The 27,844-nt window shown below is 32.8% G+C and overlaps 1 protein-coding gene and 1 long non-coding RNA gene across 2 annotated transcripts in view; one reads left to right on the top strand and one right to left on the bottom strand.

Annotated features, from left to right (window-relative positions):
• LOC118738679 (delta-1-pyrroline-5-carboxylate synthase) overlaps positions 1–27,844 on the bottom strand; it is a gene marked incomplete at its 5' end in the record, with an annotated part of 514,696 nt that overhangs the window by 472,662 nt on the left and 14,190 nt on the right.
• On the top strand, positions 15,168–16,518 carry LOC118738683. The gene is made up of 3 exons (XR_004992925.1): positions 15,168–15,496; positions 15,859–16,018; positions 16,074–16,518. It is a non-coding gene; the product is annotated as an uncharacterized LOC118738683 (long non-coding RNA).

Raw genomic sequence — 27,844 nt, 5'->3', positions numbered from 1 at the left:
AACCAAAAAAAAAAAAAATACAAATATCAACGGTAAGTCCTAGCTACATCAAAGTTGCACTTTAATGTATTAAAATTGAAATCAAATTAAATTGGGCTACAAAACTGCATACTTAAAACCTTTCTGAGTAATCCAATCAAAAAGCAAGAGATTTTTATGTATTTCTCTATCGATCTTGTATCGTTCGTAAATGACTGCAAACATTAACACATTAAAATAATAGAAGCGAAATCTGTCTTAAGGTTGTGTGCGAAAAATCGGTTCAATAATTTTCGAAAAATAAGCTTTTGAAAATATTGAAAATTCCTCTTTTACCACCCCCTTGCACCGGCCCTCTTAATATGCAGCAAACAAAATTCATACCATCAAAATCAAGAATAAAGGTCGATCCACGCCCAATTTTTCTTTTTTTCTAGCTCATCGCTCCCTATTCTCTACTTTTACCAAAATCAAAAATATTTATACTGACATTTTTCTGAATATTTTCTTTTTAGTGCCATAGAAAATAGAAAAATTACTTAAAACTTCTAAAAAAATAATTGTTCGCTTAATCGCGCGCCCATTTATATTTCACAGTTCAATTTAGGTTGAAAAGTATGCTCGGAAAAACTCTAAATTGTCCCTGTCCTTTACTTTGTGTGACAAAATCACACACGTCACATATCGGAAGAGAAGCTAGGCCAAACACTAACATACTGTGTAAGCGCCAATATGTATATCGTCGTTTAAAGTACAAAAGCGCGTATCGTGGTTCTGCAAAACCTCGAAACTGAAATTTGTGCCAAAAAAGATATTTTGTCACCGGAAGCTCCTGGCATCAAGCTTTTAGCCATTTATAATAAAATATCGATACTTAGACATAAGGAGAAGAGATAATTAAGTTTAAAAGAGAGAGCCCTTTTTAATTAGGACAAGCTTTACTCTCTCCTATAAAATTTAGGCAACCTCACATACGAGGTTTTGCACTTTAAACGACGATATGTAGAAGTAGTGCATACATAAAATCCATTGAGAAACGGAAGAAAACGGCATCCTTATGATTTCAACTTATGCCAACGTTTCGTAAACAAGAAGTTCTGAACAAAAAATAGTTTTTCCCATGATACAAAAAAGAAGGTAGTTTCATTTAATGACATTCGTTGTTGTTCTTAACCATTTGACTTTTAATAAAATTATGACATTTCATCAAATTCATGCTACCTGGTCACTAGAAGAAATATTTTTTTTTAAGCAGAAGATTTTATCAGTACATTCAAAGATGTGGAATATGATGAACAAGAAAATTATGCCGGCTACATGATTTCGAAAATGGGGTTGACGACTAGGTTTCAGAAAGTATGAAGAAAGTGTATACTTACATATCGTCGCTTAAAGTACAAAACCGCGTATCTTCGTTCTGCAAAACCGCGTAACTGACATTTGTTGCCAAAAATTGGATTTGCTCACACAAGCTCTTGGCTCAAGCCTTATCCATTCGTCCTGAAATGCGATTTCTTTGTAAAAAAGAGAGAACCATTTTGAAATATGAGTGTTTTTACTCTCTACAAAATAATTTATGCAACCTCACATACGCGGTTTTTCATTTTGTTGATACGAGGTTTTGTACTTTAAACGACGATCTGGTAGTTGTTTATGTTTTGCATAAATTCAAAATTTGTGAAATTTAATGGTGATGCGCTAATCACAAAGCCTAATTTTTTGTAAAAATCTTATGAGAAATTTAAAAGTAAATTTGAACCGAAATATAAAAAGTTTTCATTTGGGATGAACATTTTAGAAATAAGAAAACAAAAAAATAACAGAAAATTGCGCGTGTGGTTTTTATTACAAAATGGAAAGAACAATTATGATGAAGTCTCTGTAGGGTAATTTACTTGTATGTTTTTATACTTGTTTAAATTCTTGATGTTCAATTTATGGTTCAATGAATTTGTTTGTTATCAAAAAGAAAATTTTTGATTATTCAATAATAAACTTTCAACATATAAAAACATAAAATTTTAAACCAAATATATTTATTGATGTGTATACATCTTTGGTTTCGGTAGGGGTAAAATTTGCGAAGCTGTAACGCATCTCCCAGCATAATATTTTGAAGGGCTTAGCATGTGTATTTCAGCATAAAATTTTTATTTTCATTAGAAGCACCCGGTGTATGTTTGCCAAATAATTGCATACATTTAGGCATATGCATAGCAAGAGGAAATGCGCTAAAATCATATATGTAATACTCCTATATTGGCAGTAAGAGCTAGCACCGACCGAAAACACTATAGTACAGATATATCAATAATATATATATATATAAATAAACATGTACACAACACATATACAAAAACAGCAATCAAGTACACAATACATTGACAAAAACGGTACTAGACTGTCTCGCTTTGATTTCGGAATACTTACACAATGAGAAGTTAGCTTACTGCCAATATAGAAGTATTACATATATGGCTAAAATTGATTACTACTTCCGATTATTGATGTGTATACATCTTTGGTTTCAGTAGGGGTAAAATTTGCGAAGCTGTAACGCATATCCCAGCACAATATTTCGAAGGGCTTAGCATGTGTATATCAGCATACAATTTTTATTTTCATTAGAAGCACCCTGTGTTTGCTTGCCAAATGGTTGCATACATTTAGGCATATGCATAGTAAGAGGAATTCGAGTTGACGATATTTTTAACTGCCTTGAGTCACAAGTATATACAAGTATATTTTATCAATCATACCGATAATTTCATGTATTAAAATAATTAAAAATGAAAATGAATAAAAAATTAAATCAGAAAAATGAATAAAATTAAGTGAAATTAATGTTTAATTTCTAACCTAACCTAAATTTGTATGTATGTAACTGAATCGCTTAATAATAGCTTTACATATTAAAAGATTATCCTAATTTTCGAGCTTAACTCCCTAATCTGTTATTAGAAAAAGAGATTAGCCATGCAAAATTATAATTAAAAATATCTCAGATTAAACCGATAAGTTTATGGTGTCAAATATTGAAGTAAACAAAAATTGACGCTAGTAAGGAAAATATGTTTGTAAAGGTATTTTTAATAAAATATTCAGTTATAAATATATTTAAATTGCCTAATATGTGCTGCAAAAAAAGTGACCACGGTGGCACAGAGAAGAAGTTTAACTTTTCCTCGAGTTTGTGAATAACAAGCACAACCAATTTGACAGCTACCCAGCTTTGATTGAGATTATATTTATATGTAAACGTACTTTTATGCTTTGCCGTTCGCATATGTATACACATCAAATTTCATGAGTACCTAGTACTCACGCCTTTTTTAAACTCCGCACGTGCATACGGCTTTGTACCTATGTATGTAATGGCACTCACAGATATTTGCATAATTGCAAATTGACTTTATAAACAAAAAATTACACTTATTCCGCTATAGATTCATTGTTTGTTAAAACAGAAAAATACTTGGAGTTATAAAAACTTTGGTTATGTAAGAGTTAAAAAAAATAGTACCTCGCGAATTTTCCGCTTTCTGAAATTACAAAATTATACAACAGGCATGCAAATCTATAAGCGCTGTTATAAAATTTTTTTCTGAAATTTATTTGTGTTTCTTGCTGTGATCTTAAATTTTAGTCATGGTAAGTAAAATCTTAAGAAGTGAGTTGTTTGACATTTGGAGAAGTGTTGCTGAAACTTCTACAAGACAACAGGGTGTCCGTGATTATGTGATTAGTAAATTGAAAGAAATATCTGATGAAAATGCTCGTTCCGAAGTAAATAAAGTAAATTAAGTAAATGACCCGGTACCCAATTACATAGAAATCTACCGATTTTTTTTAAATTTTCGTCCGCCATATTGGATCCGCCATTTTGAATTTTTGGTAAATGACTTTAGATATGTAATCAGCGACCCAGAAAACCCCCAGATACCCAGTTTCATAGAAATCTACCATTTTTTTTTTTTTTTTCGTCCGCCATATTGGATCCGCCATTTTGAATTTTTGATAAGTGACTTCATATTCGTAATCAGTGACTCAAAGATACCCTAGGTAAGAAGTGGTGTAAAGATCCATCATCGAGTATTTGTTTAAATAGTTTCGTCCAGCTAGATTTGCGATCCGAACCACTGTGCGATGTTGTCAAAACACTGATTTATGCATTTGTGTTGCTGTTACGTGTTACTGTTACTGTTACGTGAAGCAAAACTGGAATCGAGTTGACGATATCGCACAAACGATCAAAAAAATTTTGATTTTTATGAAGCAAGACAATCTCGACACGATATCGTTCGGACGATTGTCGTCATACGTGATTCATGCCCTGGTTTTGATATTCGTAGATGGTTTTAGGCATAGGTTTAGTAGTCTATTTTGATAAAAAAGAAAGGCGAAATTTTAAAAAAATACCGATATCATTTTAACTGGGACCGTTGATAACTGATGAAATACATGAATATATGTATGTATAATATGCATATGTATGGATGATATAATAGCTCTGATCCAATACTTTTCGTGTAAAATCCTGGAAAAAGGTCAAACAGCAAAATCACTCTCTGAAGTGAGAGTAAAAAGTGTGTAACAGCAAAACGTACGGAGCAAAAAAGCATCGGGTAAAATCCTGCAATATGAACTGCATATAGAAACTAAATTTAGGAATATATACAAATAGAAATGCTCAAACTAAAAGCTCAAAAACAGTAATTGATGTGGTGTTTCCAAGATATTTTAACGCCTTTGAGTCACAAGTATGTACAAGTATATTTTATCAATCATACCGATAATTTCATGTATTAAAAGAATTAAAAATGAAAATGAATAAAAGAATTAAATCAGCAAAATGAATAAAATTAAGTGAAATTAATGTTTAATTTCTAACCTAACCTACGGTTGAATGTATGTAACTGAATCGCCTAATAATAGCTTTACATATAAAAGCATCATCCTACTTTTCGAGCTTAACTCCCTAATCTGTTATTAGAAAAAGAGATTAGCCATGCAAAATTATAATTAAAAATATCTCAGATTAAACCGATAACTTTTTGGTGTCCAACCTAGTTTTATCGATTATACTTGCGAAGAAGAGGAGTAATGTCATATGTTAAAGTAAACAAAAATTGACGCTATTAAGGAAAATAGGTTTATAAAGGTATTTTTAATAAAATATTCAGTTAAAATATATTTAAATGGCATAATATGTGTTGCAGAAAAAAGTGACCACGGTGGCACAGAGAAGAAGTTTAACTTTTCCTCGAGTTGTGTGAATAACAAGCACAACCAATTTGACAGCTAACGAGCTTTGATTGAGATTATATTTATATGTAAACGTACTTTTATGCTTTGCCGTTCGCATATGTTTACACATCAAATTTCATGAGTACCTAGTACTCACGCCTTTTTTTTATTAAAATATCATATAATTGATATAGTCTCCTTTAACATTTTACATTTTAATTATTTTTAATAAAAAACAGGTGCCAACCACGTAAGTAAAAAAAAGTACCAAGCACTGATAATGGTTTTTGATTTGAAATGTTATTACATTGGTATAAATATGGGAAAGAAAATATTCCGATTAATTGTTTTAATATTATCAATGTGGCAAGGCCGTTCAGCACTTTCCCCTTGTTGGTGTAATATTTTACCTCTTCTTACTAATTGAAAACTTTGATTAATGAAAAATATATCTGCTCTGCTCTAAAAACTACCAAACTGCTTATTTTCGTTTTTATAAACACATCAGTGCTAATGAATAAAGTACTCATTGTTGTCATTAGCAAGTCCTCAGTGCTAATAAACAAACTACTCATTGTTGTCGTTATAAACTCCTCAGCACTAATAATCAAACTACTCATTTTTGTCGTTATAAACTCCTCAACACTAATAATCAAACTACTCATTTTTGTCGTTATAAACTCCTCAGCACTAATAATCAAACTACTAATTTTGGCGTTATAAACTCCTCAGTACACGAAAAAACAAATAAGTAGAAAATCAAAATTTTTACTTTTAAAAATGAATTGGTTTATTTAAAAAACGTTTATTAATACAAAACTCTTATAGTACATATGTGCAAACAAATAACATACTTTGTACATATCGATGGTCCTGTGCAATAACGACACAATTCAAAATTCAAAAAACAAAACCCTTACTACTTTTAAGTGGCTCATATATCTATCTAATCCATGTCGAATCCATGTCTAATATTTAGTACTTACTTTAGCAATCCTTACTGCTTACTTTATAAAAGGTTGGAAATGGATTAGACGAGGATTACAGACAAGAGCGACTTAAGAGTAGTAACAGTTTTTATTTTTTGAATTTTGAATTGTGTAGTTATTGCAGAGGACCATTGATGTGGATGTGTATAACATTGCTGGTGCATGCGTTGAAGGTGATGTTGGTGGTGGCCCTAAAGTAATAGTGGCGATGTTGAAGGCGATTTTGCTGGTAGAGGCGTGGAATGTTGATGGTGCGATTTTGCTGGTGCCGGTGTTGAATGATGATGGTGGCGATACTTCTGGTACCGGTGTTGAAGGTGATGGTACGATGTTGGTGGTGGCATTAAAGGTGATGGAGGAGGTGCGTGCGATATCAGCTGGTGACGGCATTAAAGATGATGGTGGGTTTTAATTTTAATTGTTGCAAATCTGTAATAACGAGAAAATCAATTAAAATGCACAAGTTAAGTAATTTACATATGTATGTACATACCTTAAAAATAATGATGCAAAGTCGACGGCAACGGCAACGGGAACATAAAATGAAATTTGAAATATCTATAAAATTATAATTTTTTTTTTATCAAATGTGACATTTTTCGACAAAGCCTACTGTCATAAAAACTGCCATATTTCTTACTCGCTTTAACGCACAGAATTCCTATAAAAGTAGGAATTCCGCTCTAACAAATGAAAAATGTTTCTCATTTCGAATACCAAATTTGTAAATGTGTGCGTGATAGCTAAAAAGTTGTGAAAATGTGTCTAACGCTGTCGAATTTGAGGGGAAACTGCTCAGCCATGGCTTGCAGGGTTACTTCTCAATTGCTTACACATTCCGAAATCAAAGCGAGACAGTCTAGTACCGTTTTTGTCAATGTATTGTGTACTTGAGTGCCGTTTTTGTATATGTGTTGTGTACATGTTTATTTATAAACGTATGTGTTCCCTTTCTTTCGTACGTGTTTATTGATCAACCCACTGGGAAAATAGGTAAGCACCTTACGAGGTAAGCCAAATTTTCTTTCAGTTTTTAGTACCAAAATTGTCATCATGGCCAATGTCATCTACTAGTAAAGCACAAAATGAACACCTCCAACGACACATTACGTTGTCAGTTGCAAAGTAACGTGCAGCCGAAGTTATCTCCAAGCGCCGAACTACTCCGAGCGACTTATCTGCATTACACGTAACTTACTTTGTAAAGCGGCTCAGAAGTATGTCTGATACCAAATGTACATTCTAAATTCCTACTTACATAAGGCGGCCATGCCTTTGTAAAAGTAAGGGACGTTCGGCTGGGAAATGGTAATGACTGCCAGGTGAAGAGTAAGTTGCTAATAAGGTATTATTACGTGCTCCTAATTCTCACTGGGAAGGCATATTCAACAAGGTAGAAGTGACAATTCAGTCGAGCTCTCTCATAGCTGACTGTAATGTCATAAAATGTAAACAAAGAAATTAACCCTTTGATATGTATTTACCACATTTGATAAAACTCAATATCTTTGAAATTAAAGTTTTTGTAAATATGAAAATATTTTAAATCTTATTAGAATCAGCTTCATTTTAGTTATTGCATTTTAGTTTTAATGTAAATGTGGAAATGCATACTTACACAAATTATTTATAAAACCGTGTTGATAATTTTCTTACATTTTGCTATCCCAATCTGTTTGAGCATTTATTCTTTTATTCAAATACTTAATTCTTAAGTATGTTAGACATTAAAAAAAAGTTCGATTCTTCAAAATTTAAATCAGAAATTAACTTCAATAATTTAGCTATTAAAATTTTGCAATTCGAAATTTTCTTTCCATTAAATTTATTAAAAATTACTTTCTTTATGTTGACAAGGAATTCTGGTTTAGGTTTTATAAGACCACCATTTGAAATTTGGTCTATCCATGTATATGAGTCTTTTCATATTCGGTATACATCCTCCACCTGTGAACAAACGCGTCCGCTTAGAAATGCTCGGCTGCGATGGGCATCAAATAAAGTCACGCGCACACGTGAAGAGTCTCCTAATGAAACATCGCTGCAATTTTCCCTCGTTGTCGCTTCACTTGACAATGCGGAGGTTTAAAATAACGCACATGTTTGTTATCCTGGCTCTTGGCAAACACAACGCACCGCACGTAATTCTTTTTCATTTTATTATGAATTACAAATCAGTCTCTCAATTGAAAATTTAAATTAAAAAAAAATAAATAAAATTTTGAATAGTATAGGGTTAAGAGTTGACATTTCAGTCGCAGTTCAAAAGAGAAAAATGTCGAAATCACTTCTACCTTTTTATGCCTTGTTTATTGATATATCTGTACTGTAGTGTTTTCGGACGGTACTAGCTAGATAGGAGTATTACATATATGGTTTTTCCACAAAGATGTTTAAAAGGAAGCATTACAAATATGGAAAAATAGCAATCCACAAGGTTTTATTGGCAGAAGGTCCTTTTTAAAGCACATTTAAAAAAAAAGCTTCTATTTTCAAAGCTTGCACAAAATAAAATTGTTTTATTTGTGGTTTACAAAAAAAATATTGCCAAGTATATAAGTCAAAATTGTTAAATATATATCGGTTTCATTCATTTCTTCACAGAGTTGGTGCTTCTTTTATAAGAAAATTCATACGGATTATGAACAGATTCATACCATGTAAATGAACCATAAGCAATTTCTGCGCCTCGTGGACGAAAATTTTTAACAACAACTTCTGTATATATCTATGGAAAAAATGCGTGCATTTCGATATAGTTTGGTCGGAGTGAATTTTTATTTGCCAGCGTACGGGCCCGACTCTCGTGGCTGGATCGCGCGCAATCTGTGTTGACTTCTTGCGCAAGAAAGAAATGCACGTTTCAATCGTTCCACTCTTATTTCTCATGCTCGAATTTCGCATGCCCGCGGGAGTCGGGCGCGCACGCTGGCAAATAAAAATTCATTCCGACCAAACCATATCGAAATGCACGCATTTTTCCATAGATAAATGCAGAAATGTTTATTACAGAAGTTGTTGTTAAGCATTTTCGTCCACGAGGCGCAGAAATTGCTTAAATGTTCAATTTTTCATAAAAAAATTATTGAAAAGCAAAAAAAAATATTTTTGTAACGCAAATAATTTCATTGTATAGTTTAGTGTTTTTTAAATCTGGACCAAAAAAAAATTCCATTCGGACACATACTTTCAAAGAAAAATAAAAATTTCCAAAACACTGCAAAAATGTTCAATTTTTGATTTAAAAAAAAAACCTATTTGCAATTTTGCAACAAAATTTACACAGTGTACCTTTCGACTACAAAACTCGGCGCTGCCTGAATATCATTGAAACATATTAATCTTGGTAAATTCGGGGCCCACTTGAGAAAGCCTTACCCATATATATAAAAGACGTTCTTTTTCATATCGGACACCAAATTTGGTGTCACACTTTCGATTGGCTTCAAATTTTTTTTGTTTGTTCTGTACATGAAATACGCTAACACGTGTTCGAGGAATTCTTCTCTTTTTTTTTCTTCGGAGATATTATCTGTCAAAGTTTGCATTTTTTCGTGATTTTGACTAATCATGTACTTCTTCAAATCGTTATATCTCGGGTTCTGAACGTAGAGACTTCATCTTAACGTCATTTTAAAGCTAAGAAACGGGCTTAGCATTTCTATATATAAGGTGGTCAAGATTTTCCTAAAGCTAACTTAGCTATTAAGAGTTGAACTTTTGAAGTTGATTTGCATAGTGAAGACCAGTAATCAGAGATTTAAAATTTTACCATCGTAATCCTTGTTTAATTCTCTATAAAAAACGTGGTTAAAAAACTGGGGGTTTTTCAAGAAATATTTTTAAATAATTTTTCTTTATGATGAGATGGTTTATTTTGTGAGAATCAACAATTTGCCTACATTTGTTTTCCAAAACTTATGTTGAGATATATTTAGTAAGGTGTTAAACATCAAGTTTTGCAAGAATCTACATTTTATTACAGATTCCGATAGAAAACCTATCCAGGTATAATATTTGTACGGCAAATTTTTTCTTGAAGGCGACAAACCCCTAGAAATGGGCGTGGCAATTATAGGACTAAAGTTTGCAAAACGCAGATTTTATTGCGGATTTCGGAAGAATATCGCTTCGTTAACAACATTTGGTCCACAACTTTTTCAATCAAAGAATATTCTAGAAATGGGCATGCCTATATTAAAACCAAAGTCCAAAAATTTAGACTTTATTGTGGATTTCGCCAGAATATCTATCAGGGAAGCCAACTCGTGGGGAATTCTCCGATTTGCGGGGAATTTCAGTTTGCGTGGGGAATCGGGGAATGGACCGTTTTTTGTGGGGAAGTTCAGCTCGTTCAATTCTAATATAATACATTTTCAAATGGCCAAAATGACCGGTAATTTTTTAGAATTTTCCTTGTCACATTTGCTTTCATATAACGAATAAACATAATTTATTTTCATATGGAAGAAAACCGCACAAAGCTTCGGCAAAAAATTCTTAAATGAAAAATTTTAGACTCTTGAAACTTGCACTTTATTATAATAGAATTGAGTGGGCTACAAAACGGCATACTCAAAATCTTTCTAGAAAATCCAGTTAAAAAGCTCGAAATTTTTACGAAAGTTTGTAGAATTTTTTCAAATATTGCACAAAGTTTGAAACTTGGATTTATACGGTATTTTTTAAAGAATAACTATATCTTTATAAAAAAATAACTCAAATTAAATAACAAAATAAAAATAATTGGTGTGACTAAAACCTGTTCGACCACTCTATGTACATACGTAAATATTATATAAACATATTTTTATTATTTATTTGCTAACTTCATAAAAGTTTTGTTTGGTTTATGAATACATAGATGAATTACATTTCAAAATAAAATAAACAGAAAGACCAGAAATATATCAAAATACATAAAATATTTGTATGTGTTTTTTTTATAAATGAGATATCTATGGGTGGGGAATTTTACGAAATTTCGGGCAAAATCGGGGAATTTCATTGTCGAAATCGGGGAATTCTCAAAAATGAGTTGGCTACCCTGATATCTATATAGATTGAAGAAGTTGTGGAAAAAATATTGTTAACGAAGCGATATTCTGCCGATCCCCGCAATAAAATCTGCGTTTTGCTAATTTTAGTCCTGCAATTGCCACGCCCATTTCTAGGGGTTTGTCGCCTTAAAGAAAAATCTTGCCGTACAAATATTATGTCGAAATCCGCAATAAAATTTTACTTTTTGGAAAAACCCGATGTTTAACACCTTACCAAATATATCTCAACATAAGTTTTCAAAAACAAATTACAAAAAACTGTTGATTCTCACAAAATAAACCATCTCGCTATAAAGAAAAATATTTTAAAAATAGTTCTTGAAAAACCCAAATGTTTTTTTGAACCACGCTTTATATAGAGAATTAAGGATTTCGATGGTATAATTTTGAGTCCCTAATTTACTGGTCTTCACTATGCAAATCATCTTATGCATAGAAGCCCGTTTCATAGCTTTAAAATGACGTTAAGATTAAGTCTCTACTATTAGCTGAACCCGAGATATAACAATTTGAAGAAGTACATGATTAGTCAGAATCACGAAAAAATGCAAACTTTGACAGATCATATCTCCGAAGAAAAAAAAGAAAAAAAAATTTCGAACACGTGTTAGCTTCGTTCATGTATAGACCCCACAAAAAAAATTTGAAGTGAATCGGAGACATGACCTAATTTTTTTTAAGAAATCCGTCCGACTTAAAAAAGAATGGCTTATATGGTCTTATTACATGCTACTAGAAAACTCGCTAGGTGGTGCTGGAGTAGAGTTACTTATAAAAATCGTATTTATTAACCGATTTCGTTCAAATTTTAAATGTGAGCTATGTACCTGTATGATGAAAAATACATTTATAAAAATTGACCCGATTAGTGCCGCTGGAGTCGAGGTTGAAATTCATAATACGTATTCATTTTATGGTAAGCAATCGTTTTGCAGAAAATGGACCAAATGAATGGCGCTGCAGCCGAAATGTATAGAAACCCCGTATGGTTGGTCTGCTTTGACCGTATGTTTAAGTTATACGAATTTAGTTTTTAGATGTCTAAATGAAGGATGGGGTTAAGTTTGTCTGACGCCCTCATGCACGATCATGCGATCTTACATCTACCTAGAAATGAGGTCATAAATATTACCACCAATTGTAAAAGTGGCGAATTAACAAGGAAAGATCACCGTAGGTATATCAATTGCTTCATTTAGAAAGATATTCAACACTGAGGGAAAAAGAGCCTTGTAAAAATAACACTGATCGTTGACAATTTTACATTTTGCAATGTTGAGTGATTTTTATTTGAATTAAACTCTTTTCTAGTCAAAATAAACATTTTGTAGTTGATCTAAATAAAAAAATGTCAAAGTAACACCGATTCATTGTAAAACTTAATTAACAACGTAACCGATTTCATTTTAACATCACCTTTTTTGTTTTGATATGGTTACGTTGTCAAATCAAAGTGGCAATGCAGTTCACCTCACGCTAAATGGCATACGGCTGCTTGCAAAGCAAAAACAAAACACACAGCTAACGGTTATTCGTTTACTTGCGTTTGTTGCGCTTTCTCACTTTCGGCGTCATTTCAATTATTGAACAATTTTATTTGGTGAAGAATATTTGACAAGAATAGTTCAGAGGATTAACAAATTATCAAATGCCCCTTTTTGGTGACGTTATTTATGCGGTGGATGGCGAAATAATTAATATTACTAATGTGCCATGTTTAAGTGAGGAGGAAAAGGGTGATGAAAAGCTTAAATCTTTGTTAAAAGACTTTGAGCTGGAAAATGTTTTTACTACTTAAAATGTAAGTGATTGTGCCCGTTTTATATTTGTGCCGGTTTTGTATTTTGATCAATATTGCAGCGGCGCAAGTGACCTATGAAAGCTTAAAATATTTAAGAAAGGAAGACCTAAAAGAAGCTATTCCACCATTGGGTCTTAGAGTGCAATTCCGGGAAAAGCTGCTCATATGGAAAAAGCAAACGTTAAGGCAAATTTTAACATACACGGATGATCACAAATTAGCGAATGGTGACTTTATCTTTTTAAGATTTACAACTTCTTACAAGTTAAAATTTGTCTGCTAATTTTTTATAACCATAACCATATGAATCAAAGTTTCAAACTAATTGCAAAAATTTAACAAATTCTCATCAAAATTTGAAACTTTTTAACCAAATTTTTTTTTTTAAATTTTCGGTATGCTATTTATAGCCCATTAAATTGGTTTGAGGTGGCTACAAATTTATGTTTATTTTTTGCTGAAGTTTTTTACCAGTTTTTCTCAAATAACGAATGCAATTACAAAAAATTGCGTCCGATGTTTTATTATACTAAAACTTCATGGGCTATAAAAAAGTATACCCAAAATATTTTGGAAATTCTGGTTGAAAAGTTTGAAATTTTGATGAAAATTTAGTATTTAGTTTAAAACATCGATCCATATGTTTGTAGCTGTAGCATGAACAATATTTTTAAACAAAAGTATAAACGAAGTTTTACTTAATACATATTGTGAGTTTAAAAAAATATATAACCATTGGCTCAGTTGTGGTCATCAGTGAACATACACATTGCAAAGCATTGCAAATATTAAACAAAAAACCGCACGCACTTTTGATTGCCAGTGTATATAGTCAGCTTCAAAAATATTAATACCCTGACGTTTTGAAAATTGTATTTGTTTATATTTTCCATACATAATTTTTTTTTATAATAATATAGTTCATTCAACAGCAAAAACCACAATAATCAATTTTTTTTTTAATTTCATACAGTCTTAGGAAAGTGCAAGAAATACCAAAGAATTTTCATAAAAATTTAGTTTTTTTAATTCGATTTCTTATAAAAATTTTAAGAATAAAGTTTTGTAGCTCTTTAATTTTCAGTATAATAAAGTGCAAGTTACATTTTTGAGAAGTTTTTTGTCGAGGGAGTTGCTCATTTGCCTCCATACGACGTATTGAAAACTTTAAATTTCTTGGTATTTCTTGCATTTTCCCCGAGTTCTGTATGTTATTAAAAAAATTGATTCTTGTAGATTTTACTGCTTAATTATAAACGCACCGCATATTGAAAATTTTTTAAAATTTGTTTTGTTATTTAATTTAAGTTATTTTATTATAGAATTTTTTTGAATTCTAGTTAAACAAACTTCGCAACTTGGATCTAACAAAAAATAAATAAATGCTTAAAAGTTGCCAATATGTGTTGCGTTTAAAATTTTGAAACAGGGTGCATAGTACATAAGTATAAAAAATAATTTTTCCTAAACCCCTCTCCCTTCAATTTTTAGTTTGGCTTTGATGAGGATACCATTTCAATTGATGCAAATGTTAGAAACTGGATTAATGAATCGGCACTTTCGCCCTGTTCAAACAACAATTTGTCAGCTTGCTTTACTTATATCAAGAAGGTAATTTATTAAACATACCCATTGCACAAAAATGTAATACATATTTTTTAGGACTTAGTTACTTTATTGACGTCAACAGCACGAGGAAAAAAGTTTTGGAGTTTTATAAAAAGGCTGGAAAACTTGATGATGCGAACCGGGACGATTTAATAGCCGTTTTAGTTGAAGAATTATGTTACAACAACATATCTCTTAAACCAAGAGAATTTCCATCCATAGTGAACGAAATTTGCTCGATTTTCCCAAGCGAATCGAATACAAAGGTAATTTTGTGACATAGATCTGTGCTCGCTTGCAATATCCGCGTAAGTCTGTAAAATACTGTTAAATACTATGAATTTTATTTAACCCCTTTAAATGAAAAATCAAATGGTACTTTATAGTAGTAGTTATTCGATTATTGTAAATGAGCACAGAATTATAGTGTCTTAGGTGCATAATAGACTCTTACTAAAACAAATTTGACATTTCAGGAATATTATTAAATAGCCCGCGAAGGGGAAAAAAATCCAAGTGGAAAATTTTACTATAAGTTTGTCAACTGTCGAAGAGACAAAAGACATTTTCTTCCCTCACCTTGCATCAACGACAGTGCATTAAATACCATCTCGTCTGAAGTAAATGAATTAGATGATTCAGTTATAAATGCATTGCAAACGTCACTTAGCAGAGAAAGCGCGAATTGGAATGAAGTTTGTGACAAGTGGTCAAAAACATTCCAAGCCAGACAGTACGATCTGAGGAGCTTAACAAACATCGACTTTTTAAAAGCATGGCCCAAACTATCAGATTCAAGAGCACCTGAACTGGTATTTAAAACATACGTATGTACATATATATCTCATTGCTGCGCCAACAAAAACAATTATGTGATATTTGTAAATTTCTTTATTGCATTTGTTATTAATACTTTCTATTGGAAACATTTCTGCATTTGCGGTTTTTTTATAACTGTTTATGACTGTTTGTGATTTAGAAGTGATAAACAACAATGTGCTTGCAGTACTAGAAATACTCTGTAAAAAATAAATTTTTTTTTTGCTCTCTTGAAAAGTTACATATGTTGGCGCGGCGACGATATATGGGCATAGCTCTGGAACTTTTCATTTTATTACTTTTATTTTTTTACTATTTTTTATTTTATTAATATTTTTTGATTTTTACTGTTTAGATCAAAATAGATTTCAATCTCCTGTATCCATCGAAGCAAGACTTGTTGTATTCAAAATGGGAGCACTTCAAATTAAGCATTGTGCGCTTTTACGAAACTCGCATAAGTAATGAAAATTGCAAACAAATGTTTTTATTGGCAAAGTCCTTAAAACACATAGGTAACTAAATTACATTTTTTCCTTCGTATATGTTTACTAATAAAAATACTTTTAGACACTCAGGATTGCCTAATTTCGACATTGCTAATTTCAGTACTGCAAACCGCTTCAAGATTTGTTAACACTACGGGAAAATTACTATTGTCGATGCACAGGAGAGCTTCATATTGCGTTTAGAATCAGTAAATGACTATCAAAGAAGAGTTGACGAAATCATTTGCAAGTATTATTCAGCTAAAACAACGATTCAGCCATTTTTAATAGTAGTAGGACCTGAAAATGAGCTTAAAGATTTTTTTATTTATTTTGACAATACGTTATACAAATTCAACTCATTTATTGAGAGCTTAGACTTGTGCTTTAAAATATTTCATGTTTTTTCCTTAAAATATTCTCAAGGATGTGAATTAGTGTGGGTCTTTATACAAAACTACTTTTATGACATAACAACACAGTTCGATTCCAAATCATCGAATATAGTTTCACTTATAAACTTTTTAAAAACTGCTTAGTGCTTAAATTGTTATTTAACTCAATTTATAATTTTGCATTTATATGTAATTTAGTTCTGGACTGCCAATGTTTGTTTGTTTTAAGTGTCGTAAAAAAATTTCTGAATCAATGGTTTTAATTCATCACTTTAAATTTAATCATTTATTGACAACTAAATTTCTAAAGCTTAAATGTGTTCAAAATGATTGCAATCAAGTGTTTACTAATGTGGTACTGTCAGACCTATAAATTTAACAAAAGTTGACTACTTTTTAAAAATAGTACAAACTGAAAACATTGATTATAGCAACGTTAACGTTTTAAAAGAAGCTATATATCAAGGTACATAATATAAAACCGGTTATTACTTGGCTTACAATGACAATGGGCTAACTCTATGTAAAATAAAGAATTTTCTGTATCAATCCTCAAATCTATATGTTTTATGTAACCCAATTATTTTAAAATCATTTAGTTCCCATTTTCAATCATATGAAGTGGGAAATAGAATTGATGAAATTCGAATTATAAAAATATCTTCTTTTATAAGTAAGCCATTGCATCTATACTCGATAAATTATGGAAACACTTATTGTAGAATTAAACAGATTTAACTTTTTTACATACCGTCATGCTCAACTAAATAAGTACGTGACATTTTGGCCAGTTTTGGCTATGTTTCTCCAGTTTACAAAAATAATAAACATTAAATATTATTTTTGTAGAAAAGTCTAGCTCATTATAGAGTGGCTATCATAATAATACGCCAGATATTGACAAGTTTTGACTAAAAATGTATTCTAATTTTAATTATAATTTTTTTTTTAATATAGCTTATTCTTTAACAAAAACCGTATACATCCAAGTTTAAAACTGATTAAAATGTCGCTTACTTATTTAGTTTACCACAAGTGTACATGCATGTATATATATATATATGTACTTTTTATGTTGAATAAGCATTAAAAACTTCGAAATATCCTTATTTTAAGTTGTGTATTTATTAAAAAACTAATAAAATGTCAAACCAAATATTCTGCATTTTTAAATCAGCAAAGAAATTCATTTCAAAGTAACCCTTAAAAAATGTCAAATTGAATATGTATCAATGTAAACCTAACAAAAAAATCGCCTTAACTTAGCTTTGAAATCATTTCAAATTGGCATTGTTTAAATGTTGATTCAAGATACCTCTTCTTCAAAAGAACAACTATATCAACATAAAAACAACCCTTAAACAATATTAAATAAAGGAGATTTTAACGTTAAATTAACAACTGTGTGCTGCTATTTCATCACGAAATATGCTTAAAACAAATTTTGTAACGCTTTTTAATTAACAATATACTGATGTCTAGTCCACACCTAAAAATATTAAATTGACTAAGACTTAACGTCAAATTAAATATAAATTCGGTTGATTTTCATTGTAATCTACTAAACTTTAAAATAACTTTTTTTTAAAGTTGATATAACAGTTTTCAAGGTTGGCTGAATATCATCACTGTTTTTTGTATATTTGACCTCGTTTTTGTAAAATTTACGTTGTTTTTTCCCTCAGTGAAGAGATCACACGACTCATTTAGCCAGTGTACCGGAAAACTTTTCATCCTGTGGGACAGCTAGGATTCTTGGCCCTCCTAAAACAGAAAACGCACTTCTGTGCTCTTGAGTTTCCTTATAAGAACTTTTATTGGCATACGCATCGCAACAATATTGTAGTTGCAAGATCATAGAAAAAGATTACGCATGCTTGGCAGAGATCTCACAGGTGGAAATAAGTTCTTATTAGGCGCCGCGAAGTAAGCGAGCATTGGCTAGTATTAAAATAAAAATGTTAATAAGCCACAATAAAATTCACAAACACATAGTTTAGGATTAGCCTGCTTTAAACTATACAATAAAGCAAATTATTATATAGAATTTACAATAACAAGTCATATATAAATAGCGGCAAATCAGCTGCACTTGATAGTAGTAGGTTGAATAAGGAAATGAATTAGCAACAAGAGCTTACGGGGTGTGCATAGCTCACTGGTTACCGCTTCTGACTTTGCACTAGTGATGGGCGAGTCCGAGATGTTTTAGTCGATTGTCTCGATTGTTCAAATATCTCGATTGTCCTCATGTTTTCTCTCGTAGACGATTTGCCACCCGAAAAAAGTCGTGCTTAAGCTGAACTAACATATTCGTTAACAATCGACCAAGTCATCTCGGTCTCGCTGCTGGCCAGCGGTTGTTAAAACATCTCGATGGTTCTCTGTCGCAGACTGTGGCAACGAATTGCCAGTCGCGTTTAACATTCAGCATTAAGCAAATGCGACAAGAAAAATTCTAAAAAAATCAACAGTAATTTTTGGCCATTTAAAACTTTATTATACTATAATTGAAAGAGCTGAAATTCCCCACAAAAAACGGTCCATTCCCCGATTCCCCACGCAAACTGAAATTCCCAGCAAATCGGAGAATTCCCCACGAATTGGCTCCCCTGGTTCACACGATCTCGTCAATGATAAGTCAGTCGACTCGAAACAATCGAAAAACATCTCGACTCGATTGTAATTTTGCAACGATATCGATTCTCTCGATCGTTTAAACATCTCGGACTCGCCCATCACTACTTTGCACATCGATGATGCGGGATCGATCCCTGCTGAAGTCTAGAAAAAGATGTCTGATGACGAGATGTGGTGATCTCCGAAATAGCTGCTATAACTTCTGCCGCTTAGACTTTGTTGCTTTTTCCATTTTTTTCTAATAAAAAAATCGTGATACAAAGCTCAAAAACAATATTAAAATATTATTGACGTAGAATACGTCTTACGTTTCGATATGGGTGCTATGCTCAAATGTTGTAGTTGTAATTTTTATAGCTTAACGAAAACGCTTATTTCACAAGAACTAATGAATCGTCGGCCGCTTTGGTGTAGTGGTAAGCAGTGCGCGCTTTCACTCATCAACACCTGGGTTCAAGCCCTGGTCAAAGCAACATCGCAAAAAACATAGAAAACGGTTTTTTCTTAACAGCGGTCGTCCCTCGGCAGGCAAAGGCAAACCTCCGAGTGTATTTCTGCCATGAAAAACAGCTTCGCATAAAAACACAATCGCCGTTCGGAGTCGGCGTAAAACCGTAGGTCCCTCCGATTTGTGTGACGACATCAAGGCGCACGCCACAAGTCGGAGAGGCTCGGCCAAACACTAACATATGTGCAAGCGCCAATCTATTATTATTATTATTAATGAAGCGACTTCAAAGAAGAGTATGGCGTTTCAAAGATAAAATTCCAAACCTATCTACAGATTCATTTCTGTAAGTAACCAATTCGGTTTCTGTCATAGAATATTGGCTTATTTTGGGGTGAATTTTGTGCCTTTAAAGTTCTCTAGCAGCTTATGATTTGCAAATATAACTTTCACTTTCGGGATATGGAATGTTTGGATCAATGGAAATATTATCGTGTTCAAATTTTATATAAATCAACAAATATTGAGCATTTTAAGGCAAAAAATTTTTGAAAAAATTAAAAAAAAATTATGAATTAAAAAAAAAATTTTAGTACCGAAATGCTCGAAAACCGCTCCAATGATTTTGTTTTTGTTTTCTTTAATTAAAAATTCAAGTATTTTCCTTTCGTTTGGTATAAGGGAAGAATTGGTTGATATCTTCTAAGTATGTTTATTTTATTCAAATATATGGGCATAAATGATTTTCCACATAATCACACCGTCATCATTTCGTAAACACGTACCTACGCTGTAAGTGAGAGAAGGAGATAAAAAGTACGTGGTTTAGGTATTTCGGCTTTTTGGTTTGAAAATATTTTGCAGAGGGTTGCAGTATAAGCAATAGGTTAAATAAATGACTTCAATATGAATATAAATCAAAAGTGCTGCCATTGTTCTCTATTCGTTGCTGACTTAAATATTTAATAACTCAAGATTGGAGTACTTTTGGTTGCAGTTGCATTTCTCATTCAACCTTTTTAACTCATTATGAAATTAGTGAAGCAAAAAAGAAAATAATTAGTTAACACCTAATTCCTCCCAAAAAAAGAGTTCATCCACCGATTCCCCACGTAAACTGAAATTCCCCATAAAAGACGGTACGTTCCCCGATTCACCACGCAAACTGAAATTCCCCGCAAATCGGGAATTCTCCACGAGTTGGCTACCCTGCTTTGAAGAAACTTTATTTCCAAACTGCAAGTAGGAGGGTTGCCACCTGACTTTATAATTATATTCAATTTGAATTAAGAGTACATAATAGATAATTTAAATATGTATCACAATACAAGTGTCAGACGAAAGAGGTTTAAGGAGGTTTTGGTTTAAAAATAATTTGAACAGGATTGCCATCTGTTTTAAAAGTAGAAGTAAACTAACTTATATCAAATATTTAAATATTGGCGTCAAACTAAGGAGTATTAAGAAATATTTAGTTTGAGCATTTATAACATTAAAGAGTTCCACCTGTGTAAAAAGTTAAGCTCAGATTATTTAATAAGTCAAATGAATTATTAAAGTATGGGTATAAATTGCCATGGGTTAAAAAGGTTTTTCTCTGAAATTTATTTAAGAAGGCTGCCATATGCTTTAGAAATTAAATTTAACTTGAATTTAGAGAATTAAATACACAATTTAAATGAAACCAAGGTTTAACAAGGTTTTGGTTTTAAATATTTTGAATAGAGTTGCCACCTGTTTTAAAATTAGAATTTAATTAAAGTATGCATAACCTAAATGAAATATTCAAATATGAAGTGAAACAAAGGTGTTAAGATATCCTTAGTGGGAATAGAATAAAAAATAGGGTTGCCACATGTTTAAAAAGGTAAACTCAAATTGTTTAGTGGGTATCAAACGAAGTGGTTTTAAAAGGGCTTTATTTCTGAACTATATTTAAGAGCATGGTCACGTATTTAAAAAATTAAATTTAACTTAATTCATCAGGCACATGAAATATGTAGATATCACAATATCAGACGCACGAGATTTGTTTATTTCTTAACTATATTTAGGACGGTTACCACCTGTTTCAGAAGTCTTAGCTCACTTATGCGCAAATCTGAAGACGAAGATAATGCGAATACAACCACGAACACGAAGAAGAATACTAATACAGGGAGCTAGGCTCATAAAAAAAGTAACACAAATTTCTGCAGTATGAAAGGAAGTAAAAATTAATCGAAGTAGTGATACACGTCATGGCATATATGTATATTTTTTTAAGCTGATGGTACATATGAATGAAGTTAATGTGGGTCTGCTTCTTTGTTGCTAATTATTAATATTTTGCGATTCATATCGATTTATTAATTTCAATTCCATAAAATTAATATGAGTATTTCATGTACCGTTTTTATCTTGAATGTGATCTTAATAATTTCACGTATTCTACGTTTAAGTTTAGCGGCTGTGGCTCCGACACAGCCCGCAGTTCAAGACCAGTGTTGCCGTTGAGAATTTTCAGAAAGTCGCAGAAAAGGGGTAATTGTCAAAATAAAGGGTCACCATATTATTTTTGCTTTTCTTTATTAGCAGAAAACCAATGTCAAAATCAAATTTACATGTATTATAAAATCTTTTCGCTGCTCGAACGCTCCACTGTTGAATATAAAAAGTAAATAGCGGGACAAGCTTTGCAAACATACACAGCAACCGAATTGTTGCAAGAAGTTTGAATTTCCTTTAAAAGTTTAAGGTGATGAATTTTTTCGTACTTACAGGAGGAACGATTTTTTAATAGCATGGTTCTGTTAACAATTCCTAAAAACTCTGTGAAAGGGGCAAAAGTCGCACATCAAAAAATCAAAATTTTCATAAAATCGGGTCAAAGGGTATTAGCGCTTAAAAAGGGTCAAATTGCCCCTTTAGTCGCACAACGGCAACACTGGTCAAGACGAACTGGACTGATCCTTTTATTATTATTGGAATATCCGGTTTATAACATTTTTGGAAATATCAAAGAATTTACTAAATTTTTGCGGGGAAAATCAACAACCGTATTTTTGGCGAGGGGTAAAATGTCATCCTTAAAAAGCAAATTGAATTTCTGGATTACCTGTGTGGAAAAGAAAAGCATTGAATGTTCCCACTTTTATATCACTTCCTACAAGAAACGCTATGAAATACCAAATGAAATGTGAAATGTCATAACTGGACACTTGGTAAATCTCCTGAAGTGTTTGTCAGATTATATATCGGATGGTAATAGTGATATCGATTGGAAAAAAATCCATCTAAGAAGCATTCATATATCTTCAGAGTTCTTCGACACTGAAACACACATTTGAGTATGCGTCTGTAAACAAGTTTAGGATTAGTACTAGGAGTAATATCATGAAGTAGCTAAAAAGGCAATCTCAACTTTGCTTCCTTCTGTCACAACGTATCGTGTGAAACAGGATTTTTAGCTTATACTTTTACACAAAAAACAAATTCAGCTCGAAATTGGACGCTACCCCAGAAATGAGCATTCTGCTTAAAAACATAATCCCGAACTATAAAGCAATAATTAATAAAACAGTGAAATATGTTCATTCTTCACAATAAATGCTAGTAAAGTTTCTATTCATATTAAAATGGCAGTGCCTTTGAGCTTTTGTAATTTGATGTATTCGTCTTCTTTATTAGCGATGTAACCACCTGAGCGATTTTGGCAGAGTCCAAAACAGCACGCCAGTCATTTCTCTTCTGTGCCAACTGACGCCAATTAGAAATGTCAAGTGAAGTCAAGTCCTTCTCCACCTGGTATTTCTGGAGGCCTTCCTCTTCCTCTCTTACCAGCATCGCGGCCCGCGGTGAATAGTTTCAGAGCAGGAGCGTTTATGTCCATTCGAACGACATGGCCAAGCCAGCGGAGCCGCTGAATGTTAATTCGCTATATCGTTGTAGAGCTCACACAGCTCAACGTTAAATCGTCTACGCTATTCGCCATCGCCAACGTGTAAAGGTCTGTAAAACTTTCCCAGAATCATTCTCTCGAAAACTCCAAGAGCCGCTTCATTAAATATTTCATTGCCCATGCCTCCGCGCCACACACCAGCACAGGCGTGATTATTGACTTATAGAGGGTACAACGAGGGAGGACTTTAATTCTTAATTGCCTACTCAGTCCAAAGTAGCACTTGTTTGCAAGAGTGATTCTCCGTGGGATTTCAAGGCTGACATTATTGGTGTTAATGCTGGTTCCGAAATAAACGAAGTAATGTACTTTTTCAAACTTGTAACTGTCAACAGTGACGTGTGTGCAAAGACGCGTTTGCTCTGACTGTTTGTGTGATGACAGGAGAAACTTTGTTTTGTCCTCGTTCATAACCATCCCCATTCGCTTTGCTTCTCTATCTAATCCCGAGAAGGCAGAACAGACGTAGCACTCATTTTTACTGATAATATCGAGGTCGTCGGCATACGCCAGCAATTGTACGCTCTTGTAAAGTATTATGCCTGAGCGGTTCAGTTCTCCAGCTCTTATTATCTTCTCCAACATCAGATTAAAGAAACCACCTTGTCTGAAACCTCGTTTGATATCAAACGGCTCGGGGAGGTCCTTCCCAATTCTGACAGAGCTCATGGTATTGCTCAACGTCATTTTACACAGTCATATTAGTTTCGAGGGGATACCAAATTCAAACATCGCGGCATAAAGACCTCTCGTCGTGCTGTCGAAAGCGACTTTGACATTTACAAATAGATGGTGTGTGTCGATCCTATTCTCGTGGATCTTTTCCAATATTTGGCGTACTGTGAATACCTGATCTACGGTTGATTTGCCAGGCCTAATGCCGCACTGATAAGGTCCAATCAGTCCAATCTGACCATATTCTGCATAAGAGCTCATGCATGCACCTCATCAGCTCCGGCAGCTTTCTTGTTTTTCAGCCGCTTAATCGCTATCCGTACCTCGTCATAGTCAGGCGGTGGGTCATCGACTCCATATTCATCGACTGGGGGCTCGGGTTCGTCTTCTTCTACTTTCAGTGCTGCTGCCATTCAATAGGGTGGAAAAGTGTTCCCTCCATAATTTAGGTACGTTCTGGACATCAGTCTCTAGGTCGCCATGGTTATTCTTACAGGAGTTCGCCCTGGTCTTGAAACCTTCTGCGTACCCATTTGTTGACTTTTTTTATTTTGTACAAAAATTTTGATATCGGATTTAAATGGTTTTTGCTTTTTCTTTATAAAAAACTAGCCAATGCCCGCTTACTTCGCGGCGCCTAATAAGAACTTTTGCGTTGGCCAATACAAAAGAGCGTTTAAAAGCAAAAATTGACTGCAAAGTCCCAATGTTGGTCTTTTACGGTGAAACGACTAAAGCGCAATATCTTCCACACACATAGGCCAATAATAGTAACGCTGTGATACCATATGGAATACGAATCCCTTTCGGTGTCATGAGCCTTACCGATGCTCTTATTTTCACCTGTGAGTTCTTTGCCAAGCATTCGTAATCTTTCCCTATGATCTTGCAACTACAACATTGGTGCGATGCGTATGCAAATAAAGGTTCTTATAAGGAAACTCAAGAGCCCAGAAGTGCGTTTTCTGTTTGAGGAGGGCCAAGAATCCTAGCTGTCCCACAGGATGAAAAGTTTTCCGGTACACTGGCTAAATGAGTCGTGTGATCTCTTGAATTGATATACCTACGGTGATCTTTCCTTGTTAATTCGCCACTTTTACAATTCGTGGTAATATTTATGAACTGATTTCTAAGTAGATGTAAGATCGTATAATCGTGCATGAGGGCGTCAAACAAACTTAACTACATCCTTCATTTAGACATCTGAAAACTACATTCGTATAACTTAAACAAAGGGCCAAAGGATACCAACCACACGGGGTTTCTATACGTTTCGGCTGCAGCGCCATTCATTGGGTCCATTTTCTGCAAAACCATTGCTTACCATAAAATGAATACGTGTTATGAATTTCAACCTCGATTCCAGCGGCACTTATCGGGTAAATTTTTATAAAAGTATTTTTCATGACACAGGTACATAGCTCACATTTAAAATTTGAACGAAATCGGTTAATAAATACGATTTTTAGTAGCATGTAATAGGACCATATATGGGTAAGGCTTTCTCAAGTGGGCCCCGAATTTACCAAGTTTAATATTTTTCAATGATATTCAGGCAGCGCCGAGTTTTGTAGTCGAAAAGTACACTGTGTAAATTTTGTTGCGAAATTCCAAATAGCTTTTTTAATCAACAATTGAACATTTTTGCAGTGTTTTGGAAATTTTTATTTTTCTTTGAAAGTAAATGTCCGAATGAGATTACATACCGAGTAAATTTTTCGTCGGAATATTTATTTTCAAGGTGCTGGCATATGTTCCAATTATGAACAAAATCGGTGCATCCGTTTAATAGATTAGTGAATTACTTTGTACAGAGAACTGTATGAAATTGTGAAGCGTGACGTCTCAGATTTCTTAATTTTTTGGCAGCAACAACAAAAAGTTTTGGTTTTTTTTAGCGAAAAACCTTCCACGCAGAATTTCCAAAAACGTACGATTGATTATGTTTGAACACACTTAATTGAATGTCAATAAAATTAAGTTTGTGGTTATTGTGCGCAATTTTGAGCACAGTCCGTTGCTAACTCTAAATATAAACAACGACGCACTGGAAAAAGTTAATACATTCGAATGCCTAGGAATAATGATCGACGATAAACTAAAACAAACAAAAACAATGGATTCTATATTTTCAATTAGAGCTCTAGTAATATGTGCATCGGTGAAAACTGCATTTAATTCCATACATTAGTTTTTGCGTGATGCGCTTACAAACATACAGACAGACAGACCAAAATTATAAAAATTTTATATTTGGCTTCTGTTAATCTAATAAACCCCCTTTTAATTTTTCTTTAAAACCTATTATGTACAGACATCGGCCTGTTACAATTTTATTATTCTCAAATACTTTCGTTTGATACCCATATGGCAACATTTAGCTTATCTTATCAATTTACCTGAATTAAATTTTTCAAATAGGTGGCAACCCGCTTCAAAAATAATTTCGGAATTAAGCTCCCTAAACCTATTTAGTTTATTATCTGTATTGTAATATTTAATTTATTTTACCAATTTAAATGAATAAAGGTATTCAAACACGTGGCAGATCCCCTAAAAATATTTTCGGAATTAAAATTTGCGAACCTCTTTGGTTTGATGCAAATATTGCAGTATTTAATTTATGATATCTCTTTAATAAAAAAAAAGTTTTCAAACAGGTGGCAACAGTGTTGCCAAGTTTTGAATTTGAAAAAGCACTAAAACCCCAAAAAATCGCATTTTCTTCTCGAAAAATCACCAAATTTTTTGTTGGAGGATTCAATGGACTTTGTATGCATACACAATTTTATTGTAGGTATGTCGATTCAAATTTATAAAAATTAATGTTTCTTCCTCGGCGGTCGAAGGTTCGTTATTCATTTTACTGTTAGGAGATGCGGGTGCTTGTTGTAATATTCGTAGAAAATATAACAAATTCAGCTTGAATTAAAGGTCTAAAGATCTATTCCTGGTCCCAGCAACATGGTCGTTTTTACAGGCAATGGCAAATTACCGTATGTAATTCTGGCATGATTTAAAGTTCTGCCACATATTTTTCTGACAAACATAGGCCTTTTCGCTTATGATTTTCATTGTGACATGATTTTGTTTCCATTTTTGTAAAGTTCCTTACGAAACTTCCAATTGCTCTAAATTTAACTTCCATTTTTGTTTCAGATTTACAGTTTTGGTGTCTTCCAACTAAAAAAAGCACCACAAAACGCACCAAGCACCAAACTTAAAACTTTTCGCGTTTTGATTAAGAAAAGCACTAAATTGAGTGCAAAAAGCACTAAGTTGGCAACAGTGGGTGGAAACCTTCCACAAAAATATGTTCAGCTGTAAGCCTTTGCAAACCTCTTTCTTTTGACAGCCATATTGCAATATTTACTTTATCGTATCAATTTACTTGACCTGACATTTTCAAACAGGTGGCAGCTCTCTAATTTTTTTCTTCTATATTGTAAGTTAGACATCTAGCGATATATCGGTGAAAACTTAATTTGATTCCATGCTTTAGTTTTCGAGTGATGCGCGTACAAATATACAGACCGACAGGCAGACACAAATTGATTTGGCTTCTGTAGTTCTAATAAAGACCCTCATATTATTATTATCTCTTTAATATCTATAATGTACAGAATTCATCTGTTACAATTTTATTATAATACAAATATAGATTTCATTTATTTTATCAGTTTAATTTAATAAAAATTTTCGACAGTAAAATTTTCTGACCCTCTTCAGTTTGATACCCATATTGCAATATTCAT

Source organism: Rhagoletis pomonella, unplaced genomic scaffold (genome assembly GCF_013731165.1).
Source record: "Rhagoletis pomonella isolate Grant_MI unplaced genomic scaffold, Rhpom_1.0 Rhpom_scaffold_00005, whole genome shotgun sequence".
Lineage (NCBI taxonomy): Eukaryota > Metazoa > Arthropoda > Insecta > Diptera > Tephritidae > Rhagoletis > Rhagoletis pomonella.
Note: the sequence above shows the minus strand (reverse complement) of the source record. Positions and strands in the feature narration are given on the sequence as shown.